The 13,192-nt window shown below is 47.3% G+C and overlaps 1 long non-coding RNA gene across 1 annotated transcript; it reads right to left on the reverse strand.

Moving 5' to 3' along the window:
• Positions 1-7,206: 7,206 nt before the first annotated feature.
• On the reverse strand, positions 7,207-8,268 carry LOC142768884 (uncharacterized). Its single transcript, XR_012885516.1, has 4 exons — positions 8,018-8,268; positions 7,724-7,897; positions 7,579-7,662; positions 7,207-7,518 (listed from the first exon to the last, which is right to left on the reverse strand). It is a non-coding gene; the product is annotated as an uncharacterized LOC142768884 (long non-coding RNA).
• Positions 8,269-13,192: the final 4,924 nt, after the last annotated feature.

Consider the following 13,192-nt stretch of genomic DNA (forward strand, 5'->3'; position numbering starts at 1 on the left):
TGGCGCTGTGGCGATCGCTCCCATCACCAGCTCGTTTATGCGGAAGCAAATCGAGAGCGGTGGGCTTGAGCTCATGGACGAAGTGTTGAACCGAAACCTGGCCTTCATGCGGGGTGTACCCAACACCGTGCAGTACTGGCAAGAACGCCACAAGGAACTATTCGCCATGATTCGCCAGCTGAGAAACCATACACTTTTTTCGCGCTTTGTGCCGCTGAACTACACTGGGATGGCTGTGAGTGAGATTCACGGTTTACTGATGTACTTCCGAAGCTTAGCCCACTCATCATCATTCACTCTGTGGATATGGTCTGTTTGATTTAATACGCAAACGCTTTTTTGCGCTTATTCCCACCTCGAATTTCTGCGCTTCGATTACCAAAAACGAATTCCTTCTATTTCTTTTTCTCAGGTGGGTTGCTTTATTTCTAGCTACCTGAAACACCATTTTATGCGCACGAGAAAATCGGCTTAACACACATGTAGCGCAGGCGATTCCCGAAGTAAAATGAGTGAGTTTTATAAGCTGTGTGGTAAGTTCACATTTCTGATCTACAGTTCACAAGTCACACACTGCAGTACAACACCTATCGTATTTTTGGCTATGCCTTATTTTTTCATAAACTGCACATAGCTCTTTAAAACATATGTGTTTATGGACGTTTTTCATTTACCTTGTTTTTCTCTAAATAAGCCAGATGTTCCAAGTGCCTCCTTTGTTCTTGTGGGCGTTTTATATTTGAGTATAGGTACATTCTGCTTCAAATGTTCAGAGACCACAAAAACTAGAAAAAAACTGAATAATCCCGCTGCAATGGCACGCAAGCCTTTGGTTCAGATTTGCTGCCTGTTTTAAGATACATTAAAAACATGTGCGACCAAGCACATTCCCAAACCGCTGGCAAACTCATCGTTTTCGCAGACCTGGCTAATGGTCTTTTAAACTTTTGACAATTACTGTACTTTGATCAGCAGCAGTGTACGTCTCAGTTTATTGCAGTGTTCTCTTCATTGCGTTTTGGAACAATATCGTTTCTTGGCGTATCAATCAATCAATACATCAATCAATCAATCGTATATACTTCGCAGTCAGCGCTAACACACAAAGAAAAGAACTAAAAGCAGGCAATCTTCGAGGTGCCGCTCGCAGTCAGCGATAATACAGGTCTTATAAAGAAGTCTTTCACTGCAGGCAGGCAATCTCCAAGGCATCGGGCTGTCCTAACTCTTGTGTCATGGGGCGAAAGAAGAAGAAGCATTCTCACAAGAGCCGGGAGAAGTCCAAGTCTCGCCGAACAAAACACTCGACGGCGTCGCCGGCGCAGTTGGTGGAGGAGCAGCAGAAGTCTTCAGACACTACGCAGAAGGCGCACAAGGCGGACGAGATGCAGGTGCAGTGGGCATCCGACCAAACGCGGGTGCTGTCTTCCGCGGATCATACGCCAGTGGCGTCTACTCCCAACATCGAGAGAACCACTACGGCGGTCCACACGGCACAAGGCGTGGCGAGCCCGGCCGAGGCCACTGCCAGCACCCCTCCCTTTCCAAGGACACGTGAGTTGTCGAGGAAGGCAAGCAAGTCATCCAGGATTTCCAGGGCTTCCAAGACTTCCAAGGCCTCCAAGTCATCCACGCACGGCGTGTCTTGGGGTAAAGTGCAGATGGAAGACGCGCGTACCCCGGTGGACCGTGTGACGCCGCCATCTCATTGGTCGGAAGTCGGTGCGGGACTCGAAGATGCGGAGTCGGACCAGCACGCCAAAGAGATCGTACGTATAGGCTGATTCGTCCAACTAGCCGGATGGCTTTCATTATGACATCGATTGGGGTCGACAGCGTGCTCTTAAAAAGAAAGGGTCTTTCTGTCACGCAGTAATATTCGTCTTCTATTTCGTGTCTTTTCTGGTGCTAGAGCAGTACGTGCAATAATTTCTGGTCTCGAATAACATTTCCCGTAAAAAAACAAAAGCTGTGGGCTCAAGCCGATGTTTCGACAAGCGGACTTTTCTTCCTTATGTCCTCGCCTCGAGAAAGACAAGTCCGTTTGTTCTGCATCCTGGAGAAAGCCGCTGGATAAAAATGAAGGTCGTGCCAGAGACTTACTGGAACATTTTGGTAAAATTGCAATACAACGCGTGCGGCTTCGCATCACAACTGAACACTGCCCATTAGAAACACATGGGGCCCCTTTGTGAAGTATTAAACAGCCTGGAAAGCCACGCGGTTTGTGGTGCGACACCGTAAATTTACTGAATTTTCATTAAGTATGTGCTGTGTAGAACCGGGAGCCGTTTTAATGACTACCTTTTTATCACAAAATATGGTTCTTTTGCTCATTTCCCGTTCATTTACGGCAGGCTTCTGCTGTCGCCGACGAGAGTACCTGAATCCTGGTCATGTCCTTGTTTTCATTTCGCTTATAATGTGCATTCAAGTAACTTCAAACCTTAGCATTTTATTTCTTTATTATGCAGTCATGAAAAAGCATTACAGCGGGCAAAGTGCATAGATGGGAACAAAGGCAAGCACTGACTGTGACGTTTGGCACGAGTGAAAGCTGCGTCGGCTTGACGATATCCGGCAAAACGACACGTCAGCCGCCATTCGGAGTGTCCCCGTGCACAAGTTTCTTGCAATACCCTGGGCTGCAACTAGAAGTCCCACATCGATGACAGATAATAGTGGTCCATCAACCACTAACTTACACGGTGTGGTTGGTGACGGATAATTTCCGTTCGTTTTTTTTCTGTTCTACGCGTGATAACGTCGTAGTATCCTGTGCACTTGTCAGTGAAGAGACTGCCGTTAGAGACGAGCCTGCCGTAACTACTTTGAGCGTGCGTACATTCCTTTGCCCTGACAAACTGAAAGTGGAAGGCTGTACTGAACTTCAAAAACGTTTTCTTCCAGAGTTGTGCTTTCAGTGATTTCGTTGTATAGCATGTCAATTTCGCCGAGCTTTGTTGGATCCTTCTAGACCTCTGGTATTGTGGGGGCGCAGTTTTAAAGCCTTAGTCTGCTGGTCGTGACAATATATTTCCTTTAACAGCGAAAGCTTTTCAGTGCGCCGGACAGTGCGAGCAGAAACAGCACACATTCGCTTCGTCTTCTTCTTCATCTTGTGCTTTGATCTGATGGCACGTTCACCGATGTGTTTGGCCGCATAGTGCAATAACTCGAGGGACTAAAAATCACGTGACATAGTTTTAAAACTATTCACTTCACTGAAATTGCGTAACATCAAGCAACGGCTAGCCACGCGACTATAAACATGGCGTAACAGCACGTAACAATTGGTTACGTGACTAAATGAAGTGGTATCACGTAGTAAATAGTCACGGGACTAAAGATCGCATTACGTTAAGTCACCAGTTACGGGATTAAAATCACAAAACAACCCTCTACAACTATTCATGTGACTGAAAATGACGTAACATCGTGTAACACCACGTGACGGAACTAAAATCACGTACATGTTGTCGCGTGAGTAGAGCTGCGTAACACCTAGTTACGTAGCATCTATAGTCACATGACTAAAAATCACGTACCGTCGTCGAACATCTACTCATACCACTAGAAACAGGTCACCGCTAATCAAGTGACATATTACCGTGAAATTAATAGAGAATGCTAAAGCCGAGTATTCCCAGCATCCTGTTCTTGCGTTCTTTGTATTGTTCTTGTGTGTAGCTGGGAATACAAAGCAATGCAAGAGCGCGCGTTGTTACGAAGGCGAGGCGCCAACACGGTCGCGAAGGCGCCACTGCTCTGAACTCCTACGACAGGGTCACCAGCCGTTTGGTAGCGTGTGTTACTCAACTCGCGACTGCTTCTGCGCAGAGCTGATAGACGAGCGAACGAGACGACGGTGAGTTAAGGCAAGGCTTATGTAAAGCATAGAAATAGAGGCGTTACATATTCGGCACTGGGGCCGACACTTTTGGGACTCAAAGAGCCGAGCTTTCTTCTCTCGCATGCATACGTCGGCTTCTCTCTGACGCATACGTCAACTGCTGGTGACGCGCCGCTTGGATTTTTTTATAGCACCGGGTGGATCTTTGCGTCACCAACGTCCAATCAGAAGCGCCGCTGGCCGTGATGTCAGAATTTTCCAACGGGGACCCGCCGCTGCGCGTGGTATCACCCAAGGACGAGGGATGTTGCCACGCATTGCGTAAGACTCGCCAGACTGGAAGGCGCCGATTGCTTCAGTGGGCTCGTGGGGTGAGGGTTGCGTTGCGTGACAGACCAGCACCGCCGCTTGATGACGTCGTTGAGTTGATAGCGTCAGGCGGGCTTGATCGCTGGCCTTGACACAGATTGCCTTTGCAGAAGCATTGACGTTGGTGTGGACTCCCAGGCGTAACAGCACCTCCGCCGCCAGACAATGCACCGGAAAGACGAGCTGTTTCCAAGTGGCTCGGATGTCGGGCGCGCTCGTTCGCCAGGTCTTTCCAGGTTCGCCTCCAGGGCCATCGGGAGAATGTAGCTCTAGTCTTAGTCCCGTGAACACATCCGATTCTTGAGGACAGATACCAGCTCCACTGGCTTGTTGCCACAAACTTGTCTGCCAGCTTCGCTCGTCTCTTCTGACAAATTTTGGTCTCAGCACTTGTCGATGGTACTGCAACCTGTTAAGAACGGTTCGATAACAGACAACACACGGCACAAGCAAGTGTCCTCGGTTACCCGACAGAACACCAGACAAAGTATAGTACAACATATACCTAGCTACGTGTCTATAGGAATTTCGTTCCCTCTACATCAAGAGGCACATGTGGGACACAAAGAGTCTTAAAATGAGAGCTCAAATGTTTACACGTACAACAACACTATGAAATAGAATACAACATAAAACTGGCCCCTTGAGATCACTCTGGACGAGAGCGCTCAGCTAAGGCCGTGAATAGGACAAAATTTTGCCTCGATTCGCCAGCGAGACACCGAAAGGTGGAGAACGTAATAAAACGCACGGCTCAATGTGTCTGCATTAGCGTTTAGCTTTCCTTTTTTTGTAGTGAACGTCAAAGTTGTGCTGTTGGAGTATCATGCTCCACCTCAGTAACCGGCCACTTTTAGGTGACATGTTATTTAAGCAGGTTTGAGGACAGTGGTCCGTTTAGACCACAAACCTCGAACCGGAGACAAAACAGGCTAGCTTTTAAACTGCCCACACGAGGCAAGCGCATTCCTTTTCAGAGGGGCTGTGCCTCTTCCCTGCACCCGAGTTTCTGACTTAAATACAAAAGGAGCCTTTCGTTACCAGCACTGTCTTCCTGGCACAATATAGCTCCCGTGCCGCGATCACTCACGTCGCATTGAATCACAAATCTCTCAGAGAAATCGGGTGCCATGAGAACGGACTTTTCGGTTAGGGCCTGTTTCAGCTTACAAAACGCATTCTCCATTTCTCAGTCCCATACCACTTTAATTGACTGCGACTTTCGAAGTGCGTCAGTTAGAGGGCTGGCAACGCTCGAGTAGTTTTGCACGTAATGCTGATAGTATCCAGCTAGGCCCAAGAATGCCCTCATCTCAGATTTTGTGGTTGATCGTGGATAGTTCACGACGGCGGCTACCTTAATTTTTGAAGTTCTACTCCGGCCACGCCCCACAACGTGTCCCAGGTACGACACCTCGCCGCACCCTAGGTGACAGTAGAGGTCCGTTCGATTCACCTGCACCACTTGGAACCAGTTCATGGTGGTGCCCGATAGGTGCATGATGGGTGCGTGGCTAGTTCAGAAGAATAACAGCAGTGTCAACGCAGCCGGATAGCAGCGCCACGCAAAATCGAATGCCGAAGTGCAGTGGTGGTGCCATGTCTTTCTTCTGCTGTGTTCCAAACAAGGGCGCGGGTGCGTGTGTGTCGCTTGTGCGTCCCTTTGTGTTGCTTTCGTTCGTGAATTAACATTCTAACACCTGTCGCTTTTCTGTACGAAGATGAACTCTGGCCTGCTTTCAACTTTCGTACATGTCGCCATGGAGCTGATGGATTCTGACAGCGACGAAGAGTACGACGACTCAGTCGCAGCAATAGCAATGAAATCGGCGAGATTGGACCGAAATCGCATGCCAAGGTATTGTGAGGACGTTGTTGACTGGTATTTTGGTTTCGAGTTTAAACGGATGTTTCGGCTGTCACGGGAAACGTTCGGGGATCTCGTAGCCCGCTACCAGACGTTCTCGTTCTTCCCAAATTCTCCTGGTGGTCGCCCACGGATTAGTGCAGACAAGACTTGATTGGTAGTGCTGAGCTACCTCGGTAGCCAGTCGAGTATGTACTTCCTTGCCTACAGATTTGATATATCTGAGTCGTCAATGCGCACGTGCATTGAGCGCGTATTGAACTTTTTACTCAGTATAAGCGAAGCAGTCATTTCTTGGCCAGACAGTCGTGAGCAAGAACGGATCAAGACTGGCTTTTTGCTAAGGAGCGAAGGTAAAGATCCGCGCAACACCATAGGCTGTGTGGACGGTTGCCACATAGAGATTAAGAAGCCGGAGGAGTCGCCGCATTCGTACTTTAACCGCAAAAAATTTTCATCTGTGGGGCTCCAGGGAATATGCAATGACATGAACAAGTTCATTGACGTTTTAATAGGATTTCCTGGATCTGGACACGATGCCAGGGTGCTTCGTGAAGGCCCTTTCTTCGAGGTAGCTCAGACGAAGTGTGCAGACAGTTACCTGCTTGGAGACTCTGCATACCCCTTGCTTGCGTGGTTGTTGACACCATACCGGGATAATGAACAGACTTTTCCAGCATGGAAAAAGTGCTATAACAAGTGCCACTCGCAGCAGAGATGTGCCATTGAGAATGCCTTCGGTCATCTGAAACAAAGGTTTCGAAGGCTTTACTTTGTTGACACTGCTACAATCAAACAGTGCTGCCTTATAGTAATGGCTGCTTGTGTGTTGCACAACATATGCAACAAAGAAAGAGATTTCCTTATTGAGCTCCAAGAAGCTGCAGAGATTGAAGAAGTTGGAAATGATGATGAGATTGGTGTCACAGACCGAAGTTTGGCTGCATACATTGAATGTCTGAGAAAGGCTATTACTCAAAAGCACTGTTAGTGCCTCAATGAGTATATTATGAACGATAGTGTGAAGTGAGAGTGTGAAGAATTTGTGGTATTAAAGAGTCGACTATATAGGTGTCTAAGAAAGACAATTTTGATTCATCTCAATTTATTCGCAATTTTTTGTACATTGGCTGTCCACAGTAGTCACTAGGCGTTCAAGAAGGCTCATCTTTGCCTTCGACCGCTCCTCCCTCTCTTTCTGGCTTTCTCTAAATTCTTGAAGGAGACATTGAATTGGCGTGCAATCCACCCTTTTCCTTTTTTATGGGGTTGGCTTGACGCTTCTTCAGCTGCAGCGGGGTCTTCGTGTTCGGCAGGTTCTTCTGAGCCAGAATATTCAGCAGCCGCACATTCTGGTCTGGCAGGTTCTGCATCCTGAGACGCACTTACTGGTGGACGATCATTAGGCCTGCTTGCATTGTGGCCGTCCCTGAAATTAATGTAACTTCACAAACATGAAATACTTACATTTCAGGTACAATAACTTTACCTGTTCTTTTCAATCACCCTTCCAGGGGTAATGAATACTGTCGGGGTGATGTGATGTTCTTTTTCCAGAACATCACTCAGTTCTCTAGAAATAAAAAAAATATTGTTAGTATGGTGATAAATAGCTGAATATAACCAGTACTCACTCTTCAAATTCGCAAGACAGCCTTCCACTTCCTGAAGAATTATTTTTTGATTTGGTGCGTTTGTACACCTGCTCGAGACTTTTCCATTTGTTCTGTACTTGCAGTGGGCTACACAGAGATTCAAATTCTCTAGAAATCATTTCGGCAAGTGTTTGCCAAAGGGCCTTTTTTGTGCTGAAAGAAATACATGCAAAAATACAATGATCACAAACAAAAAAACTTGGCATGTGTTAGAAACAACATGTATAGGTTAGACAAGTGGTGCATTTCACAATTACTCCAAATAACACTTACCGAAAGTCACCCCTTTTGCCGGCAAGATCTTTAAGCTCCGTGTATTTGTTAATTAAAAATCTTGTTTTTTGCCTGCTCCACAGCTCAGGCTCTGGAGGATGTTCCCTAGCTTGGCTGGGTGCCACAAGTGGAACGTCTTACATACGTTCACTAGCAAAGTCATGGTCATCATCACAGTTTTGTTGCTGTGGCCCATTGTCCTCAAAAACCAATGTGATTACTGTTCCATCTATAAAGAAAATGTAGCAAGAGTCATGTTTCAGGAAGGCTTTGTTGCTGATTGAAAGGTTGCATGATGCCATTTCATTTGACAAAATCGTACATCTTGTAGGAAATAATGAAACAACAGATGTGCATGAAAGACAAAATAATAAAAGAATGTTATATTTTGCACCTTTAAATACTTGTATTACTACGTACTAAATTTGGGGTAAGTGAACTGCTTGGAACTTGCTAGCATTATTTTGTTGAAAAAAAAACAGTGTCGTCATGGAGTAAGTTTTTTTTTAACATACTGAACCGCCATTTAATATACACAACATTGTGAAGAACGCGAATATATTGAGATAAAAAATACTGAGGACCTCACAAATAGCCACAACGTGAAGAATTGAACGATTTGAAAGGCTCCGCAAAAGACGACAGAAGGCAACGTCCAAACTGTTGACCGTGTACACGTGCTTGCGAGATATTTCAGGGTTAACTTGCTTACCCTGAAATCTCTCTAACGTGGCTATTAAAACTTTTCAACATGCCCGTAGTAACATTATCCATAGACAATAAAACGTACACAACACGTCGCAATTCACGTTTTTAAAGCCTTGTGAAACGGCCTTGTGTTAACAAATGCTGTCCACACGAGTGCCTGCAAAGTGATTGTGGTGCCAAAATATGCGAGATGCACATTACACGCCCGTCCGAGTACCAAGCAGCGCACTGGAATCCAGCCAAACTTGGTGTCGAAACGTTCACATATTTATTGAACTCTGTTATCACAGGCGCTATGAATAATAATCAGACAGCAGACTAAACAGGTGTATGCCTACCATGGTGCACTGTAGGCAAAACCGTCGCCCTGTGGAATTCGGCTTCCCTCTTCGCTAAGGATAGGTGTCAGGAGCGTTTCCACGCCGTCTACGTTTGTTCTCACCGCCATCGTCGATGCCAGAGCTGCTGCTGCTGCAATCGTCTGCTTGCGCTGCACCACGCCGGCACTGTACCGGCACCACCGTGACCAGAGGTGCAATAAAACGCGGGATAAAACGTGAACCAAGGCTGCACCTCTCTCGCACTTTTTGAAACGAACGGCGGTGTGCAGAGGGCGCTAGGCTGCACCGCTGAATTGAACGGTAGGGTGCAGCACTTCGTGAACTGGTTCTCGCGGTGCAGGTGAATCAAACGGACCTTAGGTTTCACGGTAAGACCAGCTTCTTTCAACCTGTTCAGCACGACGCGTAAATGCTCGACATGTTCTTCCCAGTTGTTTGAGAAGATGGCGACATCGTCAACATACGGCAGAGCGAACTCAAACAGGCCATTAAGAACGCGGTCCATTAAGCCTGAGAAACGATACGTTCCTAATGGAGAAACGAGTGTGGCATAGCGGCTAGCGCGCTCCTTGAAGGGGGACTTGCCAATACCCTCGCACGAGGTCTAACGTGTAAATATGGCTAGACCGTGGCACAGTTTCTATTCTCTCCTCTAGGTTTGGTATCGGGTAAGTTTGGTGTCGAGTTATGACGTTAATACGCCGATAATCGATGCATGGCCTCGGATCTTTTCCCGGCACTTGAACCAATGTTAGAGGGTATGTATAGTCACTATCGCCCGGTACTATGACTCCCAACTCCAGCATTTTTTCGATCTCCTCTTTGATGATCGGCTTTTGCACAGGGGAACATCGATATGGCTTGCTACGGATTGGCTCCTCACAAGTTAGCTCGATATCGTGCTCGATCACCGTCGTGTTTCCGGGACGGCCCGAAAACTCGTCTTCAAACTCGGAAACAATCTTTTTCATTGATTGATATGTGCGGTTTAACGTCCCAAAACCACTATATGATTATGAGAGACGCCGTAGTGGAGGGCTCCGGAAATTTAGACCACCTGGGGTTTTTTAACGTGCGCCCAAATCTGAGCACACGGGCCTACAACATTTCCGCCTCCATCGGAAATGCAGCCGCCGCAGCCGGGATTTGAACCCGCGCCCTGCGGGTCAGCAGCCGAGTACCTTAGCCACTAGACCACCGCGGTGGGGCGAAAACAATCTTTTTCAGGTCCTCCTTCTGGACCGCTGCGGCGGCTGCATTTCCGATGGAGGCGGAAATGTTGTAGGCCCGTGTGCTCAGATTTGGGTGCACGTTAAAGAACCCTAGGTGGTCAATATTTCCGGAGCCCTCCACTACGGCGTCTCTCATAATCATATGGTGGTTTTGGGACGTTAAACCCCACATATAAATCAATCCTTCTGGACTTCACTTGACCTAGGCTCTAGGTTCAACTGCTTCAAGATTACCTCCGATCCCCTTTCGATTACATCACTAGAGGTCAAAATTTCTGCTCCCTCTTCCTCGGAAGCATTCAAAAGCAGATTTACGACCGCTTGACATAGAATGTACGGTTTCAACAAGTGACTGTGGTAAATTTTGCTCGGCCGCCTTCCTAATTTCTCTTCGTAATTGGTATCAGAAAGCTTCAATATTAAATTGGAGGGCCCTTCCCAATGAACCTCAAGCTTGTTCTTTTTGGACGGCTGCAGCAGCATTACCTGACTACCTACTTCAAAGGTGCGCTTATTCGCCGATTTGTCGTAGTACTCCTTTGACAACACTTGCGCAGCCTTCATGTGGCTTTCCACAAGATCTTTCGTTTTTACAAGCCTCTGAAGGAGGTCTAGAACATACGCAACTACATTAGGGTCCTCCTCGAATCCCTCCCAGGACTCGTGTAGCATTCGCAATGGTGTTCTCAAACTCCTGCCATACACAAGCTCTGCAGTGCTAATACCAATGCTCTTATGAAGAGCTGATCTCAAAGCGAACATAGCGGGAGGAATATATGCTTCCCAGTCGCAATTGTGCTCGTGGCAAAGAGCTCTCAGTATCCGTTTAGGAATGGAATGCGTACGCTCTACCGGATTAGATTGCGGGTGATGGATCGAGCTGTGCACTATTTTTATTCCGCATTTATCCAAAAAGGTAGAGGTAAGGCAGTGAAGACACTACCATTGTCGCATTGGATTTCAGAAGGAAATCCGACGCGTGCAAATATAGATAGCAGTGCATCCACGACATGAGGAGAATTGAGCGCCTTAAGTGGTAATGCTTCCAGAAATTTCGTGGCTACACAGAGGACCGTCGGGATGTATCGACAACCTTGCCTTGACTCTGGCAATGGCCCGACAATATCAATTACTAGGCGCCGAAGAGATTCTGTGATAATTTGCACAAGCTTCATGGGTGCCTTCCACTTGTTCGTGGATTTCGCCGCTCGCTGACAAGTGTCGCATGAGCGTACAAAGCCTTCGATATCCTTCCAGCATTTCGGCCATTAAAATTTAAGGGAAACTCTAGTTTTGGTCTTTTTTATACCGAGACGCCCTGCCCACGCGTTTTTATGCGCCAGTTCCAAGAGTTCGCGACGATACTTTTGTGACACCCAGAGCTGCTCATACTTGCGACCTTGCGCATTTGTAGCTCCGATACAGGAGCCCCGCTTTCTCAAAAAAAAGGGAACATCCTTTTTTTTTTCTCAAGTTTACGCTTTCCAGTAGCGCTTTAATCGAGAGGTCCTCACGCTGCTATCGAATGAGTGTTTTTCGATCAACCCTCGACAGCTCATTCCAACTTTCCGCTACAGGCGAGAGCGTTGCACCCCTCTCGCTCTGACTCAATGGCGCCATGTCGTCTCCTCCGCCTACGGAGACTGCGCCAGTCCCTTCGGCGACGGGCCGCTCGAGTGACTGCTCAAATGACTCACACGGAGAATTTGCTGTCTGAGGTTCCGTCGACTCGACGCCAAGGTCTCACAGATGAGCAGCATTTGCAGGTGGTGTTTCACCACATGGAACAAAATCAAGTGCCTGCGAAAGCTTCCGCGCCTGGGATCGTGTGAGGGCCATGTACGCTAAGTTGTAAAAGAATGATTTACCCTGTTCTTTGATAAGCTGCTCTGAGTTAGTAGAAAATAGATAAGGAAAACAATCGGGAAGCGCGGCAGACACAGCCGCTTCGGTGCCAAGCTTACCGAAAGGGCCTTCAATGACTACCGTAGTGATTGGTAAGCAAGCACTCTGCTCCTCGGCGACTTGTCTGATCCACACGCATTCTCCTGTAAAGTCATCCGGAGACGCCAACGAAGGATGGACAACGTCCATGGTGGCCGCTGAGTCTCGAAGTGCTCGAAACGTTTTCCCATTCACACTAATTTCTTGGAGATACGGCTCTAACAACCACGTGTTCTTTTCCGATTCTCGGATTGTTGCGAAAGCAAACTTTTGCTTACAGTTTATCGCGATGTGCCCTTCCTTTTTGCAGTTGTAGCAGATTAGCGGCTTCCGTGATTCAAACGCACGTGTGGTATCATTGTGTTGTTTAGGAACCTCACTCGATTTTTCTGCTTCAGTTTGCCCTTCCCCTACAGTATCCTTCGTAAGAGCCGGGTCCTTCCTAAAGTTACGGTGTGGAGCGGGGCTTCACTTGATCAGGTTTTTTTGAAAAGCCCTCTTTCCTTTCATCCTTTTCAACGCACACTGCCATGCTATGCAACTTTCGGCTAGTATAATACTCCTCAGCTAACTCTGCTGCTTTGTTTAGCTGTAGTTCATCAAGTTTGTCGTGCAGCCAAAGCTTCACATCCTTCTCGCCGCAGTGGTAGAATTCCTCCAATGGAATGCATTCTACAACTTTATCGCGATCGTCATAAACACCTACGCCCTTGAGCCATTCAATTAAATCGGCTTTAAGACGAAACGCGAAGTCAATGTGTAACTCATTCCCCTGTTTAGCATACCGGAACCTTTGCCGAAAAGCCTCAGGTGACTACTTATAACGTCTCAAGAGCACTTCCTTAGCCTCGTCATAGCTCTCGAAGGCTTCCATTGACAAGCATGTCATCACGTCGGACACTTCGCCGGGAAGAAGAGCTAACAGGTTCTGCGCCCGAAGAGACCGCTCC

The sequence above is a fragment of the Rhipicephalus microplus genome, chromosome 1 (assembly GCF_043290135.1).
Source record: "Rhipicephalus microplus isolate Deutch F79 chromosome 1, USDA_Rmic, whole genome shotgun sequence".
Classification (NCBI taxonomy): domain Eukaryota; kingdom Metazoa; phylum Arthropoda; class Arachnida; order Ixodida; family Ixodidae; genus Rhipicephalus; species Rhipicephalus microplus.